Source organism: Aphelocoma coerulescens, chromosome 2 (assembly GCF_041296385.1).
Source record: "Aphelocoma coerulescens isolate FSJ_1873_10779 chromosome 2, UR_Acoe_1.0, whole genome shotgun sequence".
Classification (NCBI taxonomy): domain Eukaryota; kingdom Metazoa; phylum Chordata; class Aves; order Passeriformes; family Corvidae; genus Aphelocoma; species Aphelocoma coerulescens.
Window position 1 is genome coordinate 11,209,126 of NC_091015.1, and position 20,531 is coordinate 11,229,656.

General features: G+C 35.9%; 1 long non-coding RNA gene across 2 annotated transcripts in view; it reads left to right on the forward strand.

The window, feature by feature from the left end:
* Positions 1–885: 885 nt before the first annotated feature.
* LOC138105608 (uncharacterized) overlaps positions 886–20,531 on the forward strand; it is a 34,689-nt gene continuing 15,043 nt past the window's right edge. The window contains exons 1-4 of one of the 2 annotated variants that reach the window (XR_011148562.1): positions 908–971; positions 12,163–12,274; positions 13,160–13,248; positions 13,967–14,551. This is a non-coding gene — a long non-coding RNA (uncharacterized lncRNA). Of the gene's footprint in view, positions 972–12,162; positions 12,275–13,159; positions 13,249–13,966; positions 14,552–20,098; positions 20,197–20,531 lie in introns of those variants that run through there. The other variant, XR_011148561.1, reaches the window with a different exon arrangement.

The following is a 20,531-nucleotide window of genomic DNA, read 5'->3' on the forward strand; positions in this document are numbered from 1 at the left end:
TACAGGCTGTAGTTTTGAAGCTGTCTCTAATGGTGAAAAGCATCTTAGATTTAGTAGTTAGTGTTCAGAAAATTTCAGTCACCATAAGGAAAAGAGGACTTTATAACTAGTCACTAAAAATGTGAAAGATGTGAAGGATCTCAGCAGGGACTTCCTGTAAACAGTCATGCAAACTGTAAAAAAATACAAGGGGATAGGCAAAATCAGCAGTTACTGGTACCTATTGCTCTGAATAATTCTACTTATACAAATAGTTAGAGATAATAAGAACAACAACCTCATTTTGAGGACTAAAACCATCTTTTCTCAGAAAACACCAGGCTGACAAGATACTAAAGCCATTATTAAAAATATATAAATAATTTGTGTGTTTAATTGATGCTACCTCAGTGGGATGCAATATCCACTAACCCAGAATTTATCCCTTTCTTTGGATTGACAATATTTGGCAGCATGTCACAATACCCCACCCCAGAATAGAAAACATATTTTACATGGCAGAACATGAATGAAGACAATACTGAAGAAGGAGGTTGATGGATATTGGAAATGTCCCCCACCTGCCTACAAGAAAAACATGATGAGGGTGGTGCAATTAGTTTGCTCACCCACTAAAGGCTACATCATCACAAGATCAGAATCATTACACTTGCTTTGTTTTTTGGGAAATAGTTTCCTGTCTGAAGATGTATTTTTCAATAGGCAGAATTGGAATATTGAATAAAGGGATCCTGGCAAGGTTTATTACTTTAGCTTAAATTAAACACAAAGACAAAAAAGACAGGATAACCTCTCCACCACCTCTCCACCATTTCTGCTGAGACAAAGCAATGACACTTCTCCACACCTTCCCACAGCGTTTGAGATAATAACTGAGAAGTTGCAGCTGAATAAGGATTCAGGTGCCTGTTTAAGGGCAGCAAGTGGACCAGTTCAGTGGAGCATTTCAACAGAAGGCCACCAGCAAGCAGGTTAACAACTTCTCAAATTTGTGTTATGATGGGATATATAATAAGTGAGTTATATTTGATGTCTTCAGGAGAGCAGAGAGATGATAACGTGGTGTGTCCTACTCATATCATCTCTGCTCTCATGGCTGTGTTAAATCTAGCTTTGTTAATGCAAAATACCAGAAGATTTTGCAAGCTGTTTAGAATTCCCTGAGTTATTAATATTTTTGTGTTCTGGGTATATCTTGACAGGATCTACATAAAATTATGCTTTTTCATTCCATTTAGTTTGTAGATTTCAGAAAGCTAATTTTTTTGCTTCCATTTGGAAAGCAAGTTAAAGTGATCATATTAGTTTACAAATTTCTGCAACACTATACAAGCAAAATTGCTTAGTTAATTTTCAAATAGCATGAAAACTGACTTTTATTTGTACTTTCAATGAAATGGAGAAAGTGTACCTCTTGAGTATTTGCTATCATTTCAGATTTTAGTCTGCAAAAAATGCTAATTAAAGCAGGGGGTCATATCTTGCAGTGCCAAACAGATTTGATTTTTCTTTTACTTGAAGACAATACCACCCTGTTGACTGCTACTGAAGTATAAATCTGACAGTTCCAGGAAAGGGCAAGGCAACCACATAGTGACAGTATTTTCACTTGTTCAGTATTATGTGGAAGGCCTAAGGAAAATGAGCATCCTAGGGAACAAAGCCGTTGTGCTGTGATGAAACTGAGACAAGTGTTTACAGCTCCTCCTATATGAACTGGCCTTTACATAAATGCACAGTGAGTTTCTAAATTGATTTACACTACTGAAAATGTACTCATGTGGGTAGTATGTTTGTACAAGTGACATTATGAACACGGTGGGTAATATTCTGGGAGCTACAGGATATCCATAAATGTTGGCAGCATTGCCTTAAAACCATTTATGTCTAATTTTCTCCAGAAGGAGAAGAAATATTCTCCAGTCTAAAAAAAAAGGTTCTGCTTGCAGAAAACAAAAAACAGCAACACCAAAAACAGCAACCCCCCTCCCAACAAAAACAAACAAACAAGCAAACAAAAAAAACCAAACAACCAAAACCACCAGCCCCGAAATTTAAAATACTAGAGAAATAAACAGTTCTTGTGTCATCTCTTAAGATGACAGAGCTACAGAACTCTTGGCTGTGATCTTGAAGACAGTGGCTTGGCTTGTAGATAAACAGTGGAGGGGGGGCTTTGGTTCTTTTTCAATTCATCACCCTCCCATGAACACAGCCACAGACATCAGGACATCAGTCCTGCCGCCAAGGTACATGGCTCTGCTCAGAAAAAGCTTGCCTAGCAGGTCAGACAGCTCAGCCAACCCTCAGGAGCCCCATTTTCCTCCAAGGTATCAGCAGCTAAGTACTTCCATTATTTGTCAGGAACATTTTCCTCTTAAAACTAGTGGTGCTGGATTCCTGGCACTGTTTGATGCTATGAGCCTTTATTTCCCCTTCAAGCTATACTTCCTTACAAGGCAAGAAAAGCTCTGGATCTCATCAAACCACAGACAAAGACTATGGCTGTGGATTTTGGAAATAACTGTAAGGTAAACAAATAACGACACAATTCTGTAACTTCAGTTTTGCATATGGCAACACACATGGCTTGTGTTGTACAGAGAAACTCTAAGTCTTGCACTGACTAATGAAATAATACAGGTAGTGCTTCAAACTTTGATACAGCTGTGTCCACTGTGCACTCAAAAGAATCTGCTTTGAGAGAAAAATAAGGAGGATACTGCTGAAGCATTTTCCTTTACCCCAAATAATTTTTTTCTTGTTTTTATTTGTAGTATATATCTTAGAAAGTTGAGAGTGGAAGTTGCTGAATTTTATATATTTTTTGTCTTATTTGTATGTGAATTTGGTAGATTGTCATGAAACCTGGGCCATCAGCAGCTTTTCCATTCTTCCTTAAAAGAGAAAAAATAAGCAGAAGAGGGACAAAAATTAAGGAAAATTTATTTTGAAGAAAAATCTGAATTTAGAATGTTTAAATAATGGGTAGAAAGATTGTGCTTGGAGGTATCCTTCACAGTGCCCTTTATTTATTACACAAATGAGATATAAGTTTGCTTTTTTACTATTAAGTCTTTTCTTTGGTGAAGTTAAGGGTTATCTGAACAGCAGCACGATCTCAAATGGTACTGTTGCACTGTTCATTCTCTTGCTATAGAGCATTTTATTGATTTAAATAACACCTCTGCAGTCAGTCTAATTATGGGATGAAGCACTAAATGATGTGAAAATCTAGAATCTACTCTATGATTTCCCTAAGAATTAAGTATTCTGCAATTTTATACCTTCAGATATCTTCCAGATCATGTGCTAATTCAGAGCTGAGGTCATTCTGCAATTGTCCCAAACATATGCAGAATCCAAGGAGCTGTCAGTCCATTTCTGATCCATTTTTTATGTTCTTACCCTAGTGGTACAGGAAAGATTGCAACATGATCTTAAAATGAGAAATGTAAATACATGGCATACCTGGAATAAGGTGAGAATGTCTTTATAATTTACTGCTGCTCTTCAGAGATATTGCCTTTCTGGCAGCTAAGGACTTGATTACAAAGTGCACAGAAGTCAGGGGGAAAAGAGTATTATGGACTTAGTTCTTCTTCCTATCAGGTCATTTATTTCATATGCGGTAGAAGTACTTAACATTATTTATGAAAAATTTTGAAATTAGTAGATTGTGTCCCCCAGTTTTTATTTGAATCCCTTATCCAGTATTCATAAGTAAGTGATGTTAGTAGTTTTATCAATCCTTCTGATGATTCAAAATTGTTTTCCATTCATCCCAAAGTTTCCTTTTTCTTCAAGGGAGAAAACAAGCCAAATTTCTTAACCTTTGCACATGATTTACAGTAAATCTGCTGCATTGAATCTATTGTTCAGACTCAGTTTCATCTGTCTTGCCCTATGCTGCATTTCTGTAAGGCAATAACACAGTTTTCTTTAGCTGATTTATGCTAGGAATGCAATTATGAAATTCCAGGTCTGGGTCCTGCACTCCTGTCTCAGGTTGTTGAACAGCAAAACTAAAGGTCCCTTTGAAATAGAAAGAAAAGGAACTAAGTCTTCAACAAAGCCATTTCCTCCATCTTTGGAAAATCTTTTACCCCAGTTCATGATGTGAAGTCCTGCAAATACAGGTTTTTGTGGCCAACCAGGAGTCATGGGGGAAAAAGGGTAGGAAGATACACAACAGCCGTGGGAATGGTTTTCAGCTCTGAGCTACATGGAAAGGCAAATTCATCCTGGTCACTATGTGCATGGTAGACCTGCTTTTGTTGTGGGTGGTCAAAAGACACGTGGATTTTTCCAAGAAAGACATTCTCAGCTCTGATGTCCTGAAGGCACTTTTTGCTCCAAAGGTTCTATAGCTGTCAGAGACACTAAATCCCATCACCCCCATTGCATTACCCTTAGAAATTAAGACTGCTCTGCTTCCGAAGAAATCAAGAGACAAATGTAATTAACCATTTTTTGGTTTTTGCTGTTACGTCTTTCTCTCCTGAAGTCAAGGGTGTCTGAATATCAGCATGAGCTTTTATCAAATTGTACTGGCTTTTTTCAGGAGGTCTCTCCATGACCCACGTTAATGACAGCTAAAAATATAACAAGGAGTTGAACAAAGAAAATGTAAGCAATACATTAATTAGGGAAAAAAAACCCCTCATTTCATACCTATTATATGAAACACAATAAAGTGGAAAAAATAGAAACACAATAGGTATTTTGATCTTGAAAATGCAGAGAAGACAAAAGAAAGAAATAGCCTGAGTTATTATGAAAAAATTAGACATTTAAAAGAAACACTAGGCAGAACTGACAAATATGTGGGGCAGACCACAGTTTTCAAAAGCAGCTTGCAGAAACTGAGTAAGATTGTATTGCTAACCTCCTATGTGCTGGGACAAAGCTCAAGTCAGTGAAAGAGAGGTTTATTTCCATTACTCATATCCACACAGGAAACAATTGTCACAGGTGAAAAGAAGTTAGATAATAAGCCAAGGATGAGTAAAAAGAGTTCTGAGAATTGCAACTTGAGATTATCTGTGCAAAAAGTACAAATCTGAATACATGAAAAATGGAATACAGCTCACAATCATTACATTTGTGTACTGCCCAAAATTACAAGCAAAATTACTTTCACATGCTTCTCATTTGAGCGATGCTTTAGAAATACACATGGCATGACATAGTCATGGAATCGGACCTCATGAAGGTGTAAACGTGCATCTACAATTATAGCTTTTGTTTGTGTTTTACCCTGAAGGACTGTGAAGTAAAAGAGGTGTCAAAAACTGTTTTGAATAATCTAAAAAGAATTAGGCTGTTACAATAGGGTTGGTGATTGTACACCTATTAATTCCTGAATGAACTTCCTTTGCCAAATTTTCTGATACAAAATATAGGGGAAAAAAAGAGCTCTGTAAAGAATTATTTAAAGGGGTAATATTCATTCACATTCAGAAACTAGCAGTGAGAATAGTAAATACTATTATAAGAAAATGCCACCTTTCACACCTCAGCATGGAAACCATTTTAAGCATAACACTCATTTGTAAACTCAGGGAATCAAGGCTGTAGACATGGGATTATTCTCTAAAGTAATAATTGTGGCTATAAGTGTTTGAAAAAATTATGAAACCTTAACATTATAATGCTAAAAAGATTAAACAAGGGAATCCAAATGCTCATTTTCCTTCTAAGATGTTATACTCAACATATGTTGAGTATCATTGTTAATGTGAAAGACTTGGTTAATCAAAGTCTTTCCTTGCACAGAGGAGAAGAGATGCAGTGAAGTGATTTAACCTTCAGAGCATCAGCTCCTGTAATTGAACCACACATTCACATTCACTGGCAAACAAGGCAGACTATGGGTGGTTTATTGAAATTGACAGAATAAAGAGGACAAGGTTTTGAGTTCAAAAAGAAAGAGTATCATATTTTAGCATAGGCTTATGGAACTACCAGGCAGCTATTGAATATACCTACCTACAAGAACATGAATACAAACAATGCTTTTTCAAGTGCAGAGAAGTAAAATATTGGTATTGTTATCAAAACAGAAATAATCAGGTGCAGGAGGACATCCTTTTATTGATCTATCATCAGGACATTCAAAGTATCAGGGAAATGTAAATAAACCCTGTCGCAATGCAAAACATATGTTCTATAATAATAGCACCTGAAGACAAGTAGTTTATTTTCCTTTGGATGCAGTTCATGCTAGAAGAAAGCCTTCTTCACAGGCAAAAATTAACTCTAATTGAATAAAAAAAATATGCAATTAGCTGTGGATGCACCAATGGGGACAACTCATTGCAAAAAGAGCATGAAATGCAGGAGAGATCAAGAGGAGACTAGAGGAATAAATCACCTTCACAAACAAAACAAAGGAAGCATTAAATATTTTATAAATAAAATAAGCAAAGACAAATAACTATATGGGAACTTGGGAACTTAGTGAGGGGTCACTTTCTGTTACCTGGGTCATTTAAAACTGGCTTCTGAGATGCTTTAAATCTTGAAGAATCCTTGAATCCTTGGTCTCACACCTTCTCACATGGTCCTTTCATTTTTTTTTTTTTTTAATGTGATTCTTTCCTAAAGGCATTGACAAATTCATCATTTGAAAATGTCCATTGAGTGGATGAAGTCATTTGCCTTACTTAAATACGTGGGCTCATGTACCTGGTTCCACACCTCAGCCAGGCTGCCAGATGTTGTACTGAGAGGTGCTTGCCATGGCCCTCCAGTGACCAGTCACTGGACACGACCTTTCCTGGGCTCTAGCTCCTGTTTCAAGGGTTCCAGTTTGGCCAGGTGGGTGAGGATTCCCAGCAGGAGCTTATCAAGCACACACATCCATGGATACACAGGAACAACTTAAAAAAGAGGGACTTTTCTCTGACTCTGAAACACAAATTAGTTCTCCGATAATTTGTGTAATGCTTTAGAGGGCTTTGAAATTTACACAGATATTTTCAATCTGAGGAACACTGGGTTGATAGCTATAGTCTTTCAGGAGAATAGCTAAACTATAAGGAAGCTAAGCCTGAGTAAGTTTATGTAGGAACACTTGCCCTTCACCCACCTGAAGCAGGGCAAATGTACAACCAGAAGACAGCAGAAAAAACCAAACCTGTCTCTAATCTGTGGCTCTGAACTCTGCTTCATTTTATATGTAACATAAAAATGCAAAAAGCAGGGCAATAAGAAAGAAATGTATAGATGTTGCTTAATGGAAGCAGAGAAAATAAATAGTAAAATCAAAGCTGAAGCGGTATAACTTATTTTTTTAAACTTCTTACCAAGTTTCTTTATCTTTGTTAACACTTTCTCCTTTGTGAAGTATAATGTTAATAGGACACTCAGAATGATCATTGCTAATAAGGAAATGTTAAGTTTAAAGAAAGATTTAAGTTTAAAGGAATTACAGGCTCAGCAATATGTATGCAGCTTCTAGAGTAAGAAGTTTTCCAGACACAGAGGGGGCACTGGATCTGGGAAATAGTGTAGACTGTGCTGAACATAGACTGAAGAGCTGTTTGATTGCCCCATGCCTTGCCTGCATGCAAGATATGCATACTGATAGTTTCTATCAGTAAGATGCTTTAGGCCTACAAACGTGTTCATGTGGATATGTTCAGAAGTGCCAAAGCTCTCTACAGGTATCTTTTAGTTATTAATTCCAAAGTCTTCTTAAAGGATACACAGTGGAAAATACTGTTATTTTCTTTATTTCTATGCTTATGGATAGACATGTAGGTAGTGAGAGTTTGTCAAAATAAATACGTGCTTTCCCTCTTTTCTTAGATCAATAACCCTTGAGGGCAAGTGATAAAATATAAATTGATTGATTATTTGCATTTGAAATTTTACATAGAGCTTATCTCACTGTATATATTGGTATAGTTGTTCAAAACTTGTGCTACCTGGTGTGACTTCACCTGCTGTGACTAACAGGGAAACATCTTTTTCAACTTCAACTGGAGGCTGAGAAAGATCAGGAAGGAACTGAAGCCAGGAAGGATGTCTGTCTGTCCTTCCTAATAGGTATAGGAATACGATAGACATTCTTTCAGGCTTTTACAGGGTAGGAAGTTGGTGAGGTTGCAGAGGTGAAAAGATAAAACCCCCCCATCTTTTAGTTCTCCCAGAGCCAAACCCTTATACATTTGTGAATAAAAGAGCAATAAAGAAAAACAACAGAACAATGAGTGTCAGAAACCTTGATAAAAGACTTTTCTCACAGAATTTGTACTCTGATTTTGCAAACACAAGAAATGTGGGTAGCACAGATAAGCCTTTTGCATTCTGGGTACTGAACCATACCTCTTTGCCCTCAACTTTTGAAGCATCCAATAGTTCCTGTAGTTATAAGTGTAGCTTTAATGTCAAATTTGTAGAGCAGAGCTTTTAAGGAGTTATTCAGACACTTATATGTTTCTTTAAAAAATGTTGTTTCAGCAAAATGTAAAGCTGATTTCAAAGAAAGTTTTAGCTCTAAGTATTTCTCTGAGCCAAAGAATTTATCTAAAAGAAGAAAAAATATGTTTAGCCTTTCATTTCAGAATAGCCAGTATTTTGTTTTAAGGATGTCAATCTCTCAGATTGGGAAATTTCTTTAAATTCAAGCTCTGATTGGCAGAGGGAAAAATCTGATACTGAGCTGAAAGAAAGTCCCCTTACTGTTCTGACATTGGTCTTCAGCTAATTCTTCTTTGTTTTTATGAATACACAGAGTTCCAACTGAACCACATTAAGGACAAAAAGATTAGGATTTGCTTTTACAGGAAAAAATTATAAGGTGTAATTCTTCAGTGTTCAGAAAAGCCCCTGTTCTCCCTTCCCCATCCCTCCCTGGTTAAGGTTTCCAAGCAGTGAAAAGGGACAGTGTAGTTCTCACTCCTGGGATGACATTAGCACTTCCTGATGGGATCACAGTGGGTTGCACAGGTTGCTATTGCTTAGCTCTGGAACACTGGATCCGATGCTGGAATACAAAAGTGTTCCAACACCAGAGGACTCTAGAGCTCTCTCCAATGGCTCAGCTCAAGTGCTATTGTGTCATAACTGGAGTTGCCCTCTGAAGGCAGCTGCTCTCTGACCATTTAGAGACTTTATAGACTCCTCTTAAACTGTGCCTCTTCTTGACAAGTGGAGATGAATCACATCTCCTTTTTTGTTTGTTTCCATTTTTAAAACAAAAGGTGGGAATAGTAAGACAGTCCTGCATCCACAAAGTCTTGTAAAGATAAATACATTAAAAGGATCGAAGAAACTGTATGATAATTACTGCCATCAAATAAATGTTATGGAAAGAGAGGGCTTAGGATTTTAGAAAGGTTTGTAAAAGACCTTTGACAATTACTGACCCTGGTACAGCATGACAGCTTCAGGTCTGGAAAGATCTCAGGGATCATAAAACAACCAAATACAAAAGAAATTAAAGTTATTAATTTTATGTTATGTTTATTTAGTTTAATGTTTAAAAGTAATGTATCTACATCTGTGTAATGTGTTTTCTTCTTTAAGTGCACTTTAATAGCATCATCCTTCAAGTCTCAAAAAAATGCAGACATAGGAAAAAGAGAGGTTTTTTTGTTGTTTAGTGAGAAGTCAAAAATTTCACCAGTTGCAAAACTGATGGGAGTCTTCAAGACTACCAGAAATGTTTGATCCAGTACAAAAGGAATTTTAAATATTGGAGTGTCTCACATTATTTGTTTAAACTTGGTATGTGACAACAGAAATCTAGGTGCAGGAAAAAAATCTCTTCATTTTCAGAACTGACCTAAAATATTATGCAACACTTTTCATTTCTCACTTTTGGATATCCTAAGTGAGAATGACTAAACACATTCCTTTCTGGATCAGAGTTCTTTACTCTGTATCCTTTTAAATGATAAACCCTTTTCATTCTTCTGAACTTTTTGTTTCAGATTCATTGCCTACACTAAATTGTCCACAATGTCCTGGTTTATTCAAGATCCATTCACTTCTAAGATAGCCCCAAGACACTAAAAATGGTCAGCACATTGCTTGGAAAATAAATCCTTTGCTACTTTCTCAAACACATTTGTCTCTTTAGCCCTGAAACAGTTCTTATCCAAATCAATACCAGTATCAGGATAATTAAAATCTGCCATGTTTAAAGTTTTGGCATTCTTGCAGGTCTCTCTTATCTATGAAACCATTCGAAGACTTTTCTTACTGCCCTTGAAATCCAAGGCTACATTTTTAAACCACCTCAACACCATAGTGTGCTCTTTTATTTAAAACCTGCCTACCTTAGCTGAAATATTTTGATAATTGATTAACTTTTTCTCCTTACGGATGCTGAAAATTGTCTTCTCTTTTTTGCCCATAGATGTCCAGTCATGTTAAATTTTTAATCATTTTCCCAATTTACCCATGATCTCATTACTCCATTATTAAACTTTCAGGGAAATATATTTCTACCTCAGAAATGTGGAGGTGCCATCTTGTTACATTTGCATAGATGACAGTTTAGCTCTCCTATTGAAATCCTCATTTGCAGAGTAAGACAGACAAAACAGAATCCTGAATGGACAAGGCACTGAATCATTCAGGGTCTCCTGCTCAAAAAGTACTTTGATATTTACTAACTTTAAACATGTTAGCAGTTTTATTGTCCTGACATTAACAATATGCCAAAAGGATTGTGTGATTAAGTCTCTTGCTGACTTGGCATCTCAGTTTCTGAACGGGATTTAGCTTTAACTAGTACAGTGTCTGCTGTCAACAACTGACATGTCAAGAGCTCCAAGTTTAAGAATTAAAACAGTTTACATGTTGGGATCTAGACAGTTTTCCTATAAAATTGTCTTTTCTCGCTTTGCTAATCTAAAAACCGGCCCAGGTAATTTTCCATATTAGCAGGAAAAAAGAAAAATCAATACATGATTATAAAATTGTATTTCTTATCTTCTAGTGCTTGCACTATCAGTAAAAAATCTAGTTATCACAAGCCATCCAACCTTCACAAGGTTAGTGTGAATTTGCAGTACAGTTGTTGTATCTGTGCTTTTTTTTTTATTGTAGAAGTGCTGCATGTACCTTTTAATTTGGTTGTCAGGGGAGACAGGAAGCAATAATTAAGGCTAAAAGATGGGGTATGGAAGCTTTATTAAAGGATATATTGAAGATGGGAATTTGATCTGAGAATTAGATTATGATTAGAGTTGTTAATGCAGCTGTGCCACTCTTGAGTGACAGAGCAGCAGATGAACTGAACAGGCAATTATAACTACAGGAGTCTCCCTAATCTTTACAATCCCAACCTCACAGTCACATCCATTTAAATTAATTTTCGTGAAGGCTGCAAATTTACAGCTTCACCAGATTGGAAATTTGTTTGTTTATTATCCACAGGAAATATTTTTAGGGAAGTAAATAGCACTGAGAGCCATCTTGTCTTTCTGCTTGTCTTTTTTAACTTGCAGAATTAATAATATGAGATTAATCTGAAGGCTGCTGCCTTTATGAAAACTGATTGATTCTCGGCAGCCCAGTGTTATTATGATTATCTGTGGGAAGGTCAGAGAGAAGGCATGTAAAAGTCATAGCTGATTCATGAGTTCCCTATATTAAGCAGAAGATAAAAAAAGGAGGCTTGTGTTGATCAGCGTTATAAGTGAGGAATCAGTCTTCCTTGCATTACTGAAACTGAAATTCTGGGAAAAGGATTTTAAACAACTTTGGACATAGTTATTTAAAGATGTCTGTTGCAGAGAGATAGCAATAGTTCATTACTATGCATGCTGAAAACCTTTTTAAAGGAGTTCTTTGCTGCACAAAGATTAATTTACCACTATGTTTTCCGTCCTTCACTACTAATATAAATAATGGTTGTGGCTTAAATTGGCATTATATTTTGATAGCCTAGTTTTGAACATACAAAAGAATATGCTACAGAACTGCTCAGAAACTTGGAAATGGAAACCACGAAACCGTGCTCTTCAGTTCCAGAATTTTATTTTGGAATGTCTGTAATGAATGGAATAAAGTATGAACATTTAGAAACTAGGCATTGTTTTCGCAAAATGTTCAGCAGATAGCTGTGGCAAAGAAAGAAGAAAACCTTCACTAGCAGAAACTAGTGACAGAAAAAATATTTCTCTATTGCTTGTCATTCAGGAAATTTTGAAGATAATTCCAGAAAATGATTAGCTGCAGTTGCCAGATCAACAAAATATTTGGACACCTGCCTTTAAGCACGCAAAAAATTCCATCCAAGAACAGGCAATAGGTATGCCCAATCTTCTCAAATACTGAAGTTTTTGGTTAGTCTTTCCCTGACAGACTGACTCAATCACACGTCATTGTCATTGCTGATGGTTTCTTTCAAGGGAAACATGGGTTAGTACTCTGACAGGAAGCTGTGGAACATCCTTACCATGCCTCTGATCTGATCATCTAGGTGACTAGGTCACGTAAAATACCAGAATTTATCCATAACCATGGTCAGTTAAAATTCAAAGCTCGGAGACTGCCCAGTCAACCTACTTCTAAAAGAACATATTTACAAACTCAAAGTATATTCACAATTAGTTGAGGTGGGAATCTCAAGTTTGGTTTAACATGATTCTAGTTATTTTACAGGAAAGCAATGCAGTAGAAACTACATCTCAGATTTCATATTCTGCTGTTAAAGAGAAGAACATTTATTTTCCTCTGAACTTGAAAATGTCAGTCAGGTGACATTTTATGTTCAGGTAGACTATTTACATTCTTCTGAGGAAAATTACTGAAACCAGCTATAAGAAAAACGTTGATAGTACATCCCAATATCTTTGTTCATTGTCAATATTTTAAGTTACTCATACTCTCAATTGATCTGAGATGGGAGAGTAAGTGTCAGTGAAACAGAATACTTCATAAAAGCAGCTGACATGAGAATGCTCCCTGCTAAGAAGCCATGGTGAAATATATAATAAAAAATATGAAAAATGGTACTGGAATTAGATGAGCAAAATATATTAACAGTTGGAAGAATTGGAATTCCTTTTTTTATGACATAAATTCTTTTTTTTTTCCCAGAAGATTAATATATTTAGGACTTGTTCTTTTTCAGTATTTGGATTTATTTAAGAAATGTTGAATAATTGCTGTCATATTTGGCTTATTTATTCAGGAAGATAGTCTGCCTTCCTTGACCCTAGCTTTTCTGGATCAAGGCTTCAAAGATAACGTCTAGCATATTTTCTCAGATGGTCTGCTTTGGTAGGTGCCTCCAACGTTCATATTTTAACTCAAAATCCATGTGTCATAACAGTAATATTTCAAAATAGAGAGGAAAAGAAATGGAGAGGGTTTTTTTCTAAAATCTAAATCTTTGCCAACTCCTAAATATGAAAACTGATTTCCTCTTGTAGAAGTAAAAAGATATTCATTGATCTAAAATATGATGGTGAAAGTCAGAGACTTAATATAACCTGAGTTGAGAGAGCATGTTTGTCCACATTTTTCTGTGGAAAAGTCATTCAAAAGCAATTTTTTGAGATTTATTTTAAGTAATTGGTAATTCTTTGACATTACTGTTGTTGACTTATAATGTGAAAGCATTCCTTGCATGCTTAGTCAGGTCACATAAGCAAATGAAAATTGGTAAGCACAAATACCTGACAAAAAAATCTGACAAAACTCTGCTCCCTTTATTTTATTTTCCCATCACTCTTCCTGTCTTTGATTAACATTGTGCAATTATGACTCCTCAGTATTTCCTCATATCCAAATATTAGTTGATTAATCTTGATGATAATGGATTGAGAACTGGTTTTAAAAACTGAATATATGAACTCTTTTATTCAAGAAGTTATGACTGATCTTTTAAACATCCTTGACTTATTTGGTAATTAAACTATTTATAGGAGATGAGTATTTATCAGCTGTTGCTATTAAAAAGTGTGGAGTAGATGACTGAGACTTTTTTTTCCTCCAGAAAGTACTGAATATTTTAAGTTTGAAGTTTTTGTGCTGAAACCTATCTTCCTTGCTTCGGGCTAAGAAGCAATGCTATTTAATTGGATGTAGTTCCTGCTGCATCAGAGCTCTGTGCCAAACAGGAAAGAGATGGACCACCACTTCCCTGATGCAGAGGAATTTTCTGGGACGAATTGTCATTAGCTGCTGCATTTTTTGTGTCTCTGTGAATCTATCCCCACCAAAGAATAAAGGATTTTTCTTGCTGCTCTTTCTTCCTGGGCTTGTGAGAGCAGGAATCATATGAAACTGAGTTGTCCTTTGAGCATTTTCACCTGAATTATGTATCCTCTGTAAGAAGGGAGCAAAGAACTTTTAAATGCCTAAGATATTTGATCCATACAGCATATGTATTTCTGTGTTAAACCACATTTTTAGTTTGAGATCATTCAGGCCCTTTTTGTTGTCTTTTTAAAAATTAGAATTTCTCAGATAGGAAGTTAGCAAGGCCTAATTCAAAGCTCATGATTATCAGTGGAAAATCCACACTATTACATTGGTAGCTCAGTTCATGACATGTTAAAATGCATCTCTGTCAGCAACTTCCTCAGTTTTCATTTTGTGCATTATATTTTTAAAGTTTTTGTGTTTCTAATGCATAGAAATAATACTGAAATAAAGACATAGTTATCTTATTCATGGCTTAAAACCACAGGCATCTGAGTAGTTCTATTCTGTGGCATTGTGATCTGGGCTTTTCACTTTCAGTGATAAAGATCCATTGCCCATCTACTTGAAGATTTCTGGACATCAGCCATAAGATGGAATGGCCAGGTCAAAGCACTCGTTAATGTACAAATCCATGATGATTAATTATAATAATAGTTTGACCTAATAGTGACATTATCATCAACCAAAAAAAAAGTAGGTTGCTATCCAACAACTTTTAGGCTTGTAATCAGTAAAGTACATAGAGACACTCCCATTTCCCCAAACTCCAGAAGCTCTTGGATTTAGATCTGGAGGCAGAGCTACACCCATTATTAGATGGACAAGTTCTCTCAATAAAGGAAGGCAAAACCATTGTTGGTGTTACCTAAAACCTTTTCTTTTTGAGGATACATGTAGGTTACTGCTCAGTTTAGGCAGCTCTACATGTTAATGTGCCTTGCCACTCAATCCATGGAATGTACATGTTTCTTCAATGTAAGCAGATCAATTTTTAAAGTTACTAGGCATTTAGGTGCTTTTGAAAGTGCAACTGGGTAAATATCTCTTTTATTTGCCCCCGAAGCTTTTTGAAAGCAGGGAATAGGTTTATTGATTAACACAGATGAAATAGCCAGGGTAAAATCCGACTTATCACATCAGGTGTTCTTTAATTTATTTTAGTTCCTTGATCCTTCAGAAAGCTGTTTCTCTTTGCGTATACCAAACCATCCAATGATCCAGATCTTCAAAGCTCGCAGTTTAGTCTCTGCATCTAATTTGAGAGGAAGAAACTGCATCATAAAATAGTAGTATTATAACTGCAAAAACCCCAGGACAAACTTCTAAAATAAACTTTCATTAAGTTCACAAAATGCTGTTCAACAACAAACTTCCTACTGATGGCATGATTAATTTATTGGTTGTAATAGATCTTCTGGGAAAAGAAAAATGTCATTTGATATTTTGACAACCTCAACAATGAGAGAACCTGATCTGAACCAGGGATCTGCAGATAATACTGAAACAAGGATATGAACAGAAATAAAGTAGCAATAGTAACTCTGACATTCTCCTGACCCATTTAAGAGGAAAAAAAGTAATGTATTATACCATAAGGAGTCTGTGAGCCAATGATGTTTTGATTATGTCCAGTATTTAAAAGAAACCAGAAACAGGAAGGAGCATGAGATTTATAGCTGCATGTATTTTTCTGTATTTACAGTAAAGCATAGCTCATGGGAACCCAGTTATGCCACCTTTTTTGTTGTTGTTGAACTTAGAAAATATTTTTTTTTTAGTTTTCCATGGTAATTAAATTTTACTACCTCACAGCAAAAGATGTGATGATCATATCATTATTCCCATTCCTGTATAAATGTAGAGGGATAATTTAGAGTTGAAATAATACCCTCCCACACAGCATCACCCAGGCATTACATGCACTTCTAGAAAGTAAATAGTTTTTATCTTTTTTTTTTTTTTTTTTTCAGAAATGAAGAGACTTGGTTTGAGAGATGTAAATCATGGCATAAATATTTAAAAGTTACAGAATAATGATAATAGAATATAATAATAATAATAGAATACAATAATTGTTCGTAATTAAGTGAATCATCTATTCAGTAGCAAGGAGTGAATCATGAATCTCGGTATTTTCAGGGTTAAAGTGCTCATTTCACACATATTATGAAATATCTGCAATAAATTCAAGTAATTATGCTATTAAGCAGTTCTTCATCTATTGAATTGATTAAAAATTTGTGTTCATTTCATAACCACTTTAGACACCCTCAGTTACTGCAGATTTAATCCTCTTTGAACCTTTCTATATTTAGTTTTCCAAAGATTGACTAAGACCAATCACTCAGTGCTGTAAGAATGAGATTGTTCTTTCACTTCATTACGCTATTCTTTTCCCCCGCATGCCACCTCTTTTTTTGTACCTTGGGTTGTGAAATCAGGGCACCTGTGTCAAAACCTCCTAAAGGTCTGTAAGTGTGAAATGCTGTTCCATATGCATAGGAGGTTTTGTCCCATTGCCATGTATTGTCATGAATTTGGATTTTTCTGTGGTTTTTTTTTTTTTTAAAGGTCTTTGTCGTCTTCTTGCCTAACATGTTCTGAGATTAATCCCAGTAGTAGATCTAATTGAAATTTAAAAAAAGAGCTATGACATCTCTCTGAAAAGGCAACAAAGTGTACATTCTTCCAGTGTCTTGCTGTAGTACAGCTTGCTAAGACTGTTCAGTACATAAAGAAAAGATGTATATGTACTTATACCAGATGGAATCAACTTATTTACATGCCTGACTTTCAGCATACAGATTTCCACTTGACATCATCAGTAATGGTAGTAAATATATTCTTGTATTTAGTATTAAAAAAGAGATTATTATACGTTATTTGAAGGCAAAAAAACCCCAGCAAGTAACTGAGCTCTGTTACTCTGCTGCCTTGACTTGCTATGGCATTAGTCATTCCCTTCCCCTGTTGCTCTACCTGAGGAGGAGAATTGGTGCTGCTTACATTGTGATGAAGGGGATTGTGACAGGAAAACTGCAAAATCTGGGTCTTTTTCCTAATGAGGTAGAAGCAAGACTAGGCTTTCAGCACAACTTCATACCTCAAATAATTAATTTTATTTGGAAGGAAAGATCATAGCTATAAAAAAGCAAAAGTTACAGTACTGGAAATGAACAAATGAAAAACTGAATTTGATACTGTTTCTTAATGCAAATAAAAGAGTTATACTACCTTGTTCCCAAAAAAGAAATTAAAACTTAATTGAACAAAATCTTTTTTATGTCCTTAAATCTTTCTTTGGTGATGTGTTAAAACAATGCAGATATTTTAGGTATTGCTGAATAATATTAGAAATCTAGTGGCCTTGGAAAATCTGGTTTGCAGCAATTCTGAATTTTTGAATTACATAGGAGCAAGGAAAATGCCTTAAAATTTACTAAAATGGGAAGGACTTTTTATTTGCCTTCCCATAATTCAGAAATGAGTTCTGGAAAAAAATTCAAAGGCTTTCAAAAAGTCACAGATAATAAAAAAAATTAAAATAAATCCATTAAATAATTTTTTAAAAATTCCTTTGAAAGTGTCCAAGAATTTTAACTATTGTGAGTAATTAATTTAATATTCTCATTATTCCAAAGAAAATAAAACCCAAAAGCATACTATTTAGATAACCGGCCATATTACAAAAATCTAAGTTCTTCACATCAAACTGTAAGCAAATTGACATGAAGCACTTATTAAAACTATTTTTAATTCAGTTTCTGGAGACCAAATATTTTCTCAATAATTAAATAATTCTGCCAAATTTTGGATCAGGAAACATTTAAAAGATATGAAATAAAAATTTCCATTAAAAATAAAATTGAGAAATAGACTCTGCAATCATTCCTTTGGAATGTCTGGCCTTTATACATTGTGTTGAATTTCCTTTTCTAAATACCCCCCTCTCCCATCCGCCACTCTCCTCCCCCAGCACAGAGGAATATTTCTTATGTTGTAGAAAATTTCAAATCACATTTTTATCATGTTTTGTCTTATTTGCATGGAAACTTTATTTCTTTTATGTGATGATTATTTCCTGCAGGGTTTAAATTCCTGAAATGCACTCTGTTAACTTATTGATTCCAGTTCTGGTCATTTTTACTGCTAAATATGTTGTTATTCTAGAAAAAGCAACGCAGTATATAAAAAAAAAAAGATGTACATGTAGTTACACCAGATGGAACCAACTCATTTAGATGCCTGACTTTCAGCATCCAACAAAAACCAACCAAGAAGGAAATTTAGAGATTTCTGAACTCTGCATGTGGGAGGACGAAAATCCAATGCCTCTCCTATCTGGCTAGAATTTGGTGTGCTTTCTGTGGCTTCTTTCTTAGCATTCTACCAAATGAGGAACTTGTGATAGTCCTGAGAAAACAGGCTCAGAACACACTGACTAGCCTGTGTTGTTCTCACACTGGGAAGGGAATTTACCTGCTGCTGGAAGCAGCCATCATCTTGTATATCATACATAAGCGAGACATAGTATGGGACTACATCATGCCCAAAAATGTTCTGCTTTGCACAATGTCATGAAGTCACCAAACCTCACTGCATGTTTAGGATGTTTATAAGGGAAAAATCTGTAATGAACTTCCTTGTAGATAACTGTGTCTAAGTAACTTGGATAAAGCAGGCTTTTGACAAATCACTTTTTCTTTGCTAAGGATTTCTCTATCTAGATGACAGATCAGAGACTTCAAATCACCAAATTGCAGCCACATTTTAATCCTCCGGATCCTCGATGAGATGAGTATCCAGGCAACCCTGCATAAAAGCAGCAGCAGAAGAAATTTCTCAGCTCAGTAGTCAGACAGAGGAGATCTTTGGAAAGTTGGAATTAGTGTAGATTAAAAATCCAGTTGTGCCTTTTCAGGTCTGTCTGGCTGCAGTAGGGTTGTGTGCAGGAGTCAAGGGACTGTTTTTTCTGCACGACTTGCATGGGCCTCTGCTGAGTGTAGCAAAGTCCTCCCTTTCTGCTCATGGCATCTTTCAGAACGTGAAAGGTTCACTTCCCCTCAGTGTTACTCACACCTTCCAGACCCAGACCTCTTTGCTCCCTTCTCTTTATCCGTGGTCAGCAGTAGAGACCTGTGACATAACAGGTCTGTGAACTCCCCCCAGGTTCTGTATTTTCAAACAAAAATTAGGTAATTCTCTGACATCTTAATGGGAATTAGGAAATTCCTAACCATGTGCTCCTTTAGTAATGTCTCTTCATGATACCATAGTGAGAAGTATTTCACACATATACCTGCCAAGCATTTAGAAATACCTAATTCCACAGCTGCCATAGCTTTATATAATGTTTATTCCATGGAAAAGAAAAATTGTCCTGTTCTTGTGGCTACTGTTACCCTTCCAAGGGTGACAACAGAGGAACTATTTCATATTTACTTGAACATTATTTAGAGAAAGATTTCGTCCACAACACCTGAGAAATTGTCTCAGAATTTGCACTGATGGATTAAGCCCTGAAAGCTGAATATAACTCCACTATATCACAGGAAAGTATCCCTTAGTTAAATGGTATTCTTTTAAGCTTTGTTGGGAAACAGGACACTGTCAAAATATTTGCTGCTGTTCCAAGTCCCTTGTGAGTAACACTGTAAGATAAAATCCTTTCCTCTCTCAGCCAACTTTCTGATCTAGTGAATTATGATATTGTCAGTAATGTAAGATAAAAGAACTGATATAATAAATGGAATTAAGCTTATTTTAAAAATCACTAGCAATTTAGAGCATTTGTTCTGTGTTCACAAGGAAAATATTGATTTGACATAACACAAGCTCTAGTCTTGTAAGTTTTGTGAGGGGTAACAGTAGAAATATGCAGTGCAGAAGGCTGATTTCTCTTGCTTGGTTACATTTGCAGCTTTTTGGGAAGTAAGATATTGAGATTGCCTTTCCAGTTGACAAGAAATTGCTTCAGTGGCAGACACCTCCAGAGGATCATCTTATCTCTGACCTCAGGTGGGGGCCATCCATGTCAATCTGTACCTAAGCTTGGAATATTTGTAGTGTCTATGTTAATCAGCCCAGGAGTTCTCAACCAGATCTTTTGTTGGCTCTTGAAATAAGCAAAGAGGAGCAGAAGCAGCTGAGGAGCAGTCAAGTGTGGCAAGAATGTGCTTGGAAAGCAGGATTGAATCTGTGGTGTGACAGGACTGCTTACAAAAGTTTGGGACTGTAAAATAGTAAGGAATCATGGCAGAGAGGCTCCTGTGCTGTGAAGAGTGAAGCTGAAGGATGTAGTTTGCAATACCTTCAGTGAGGTGAGGGAGCTCATGGGTGGATGAACAGAGTGG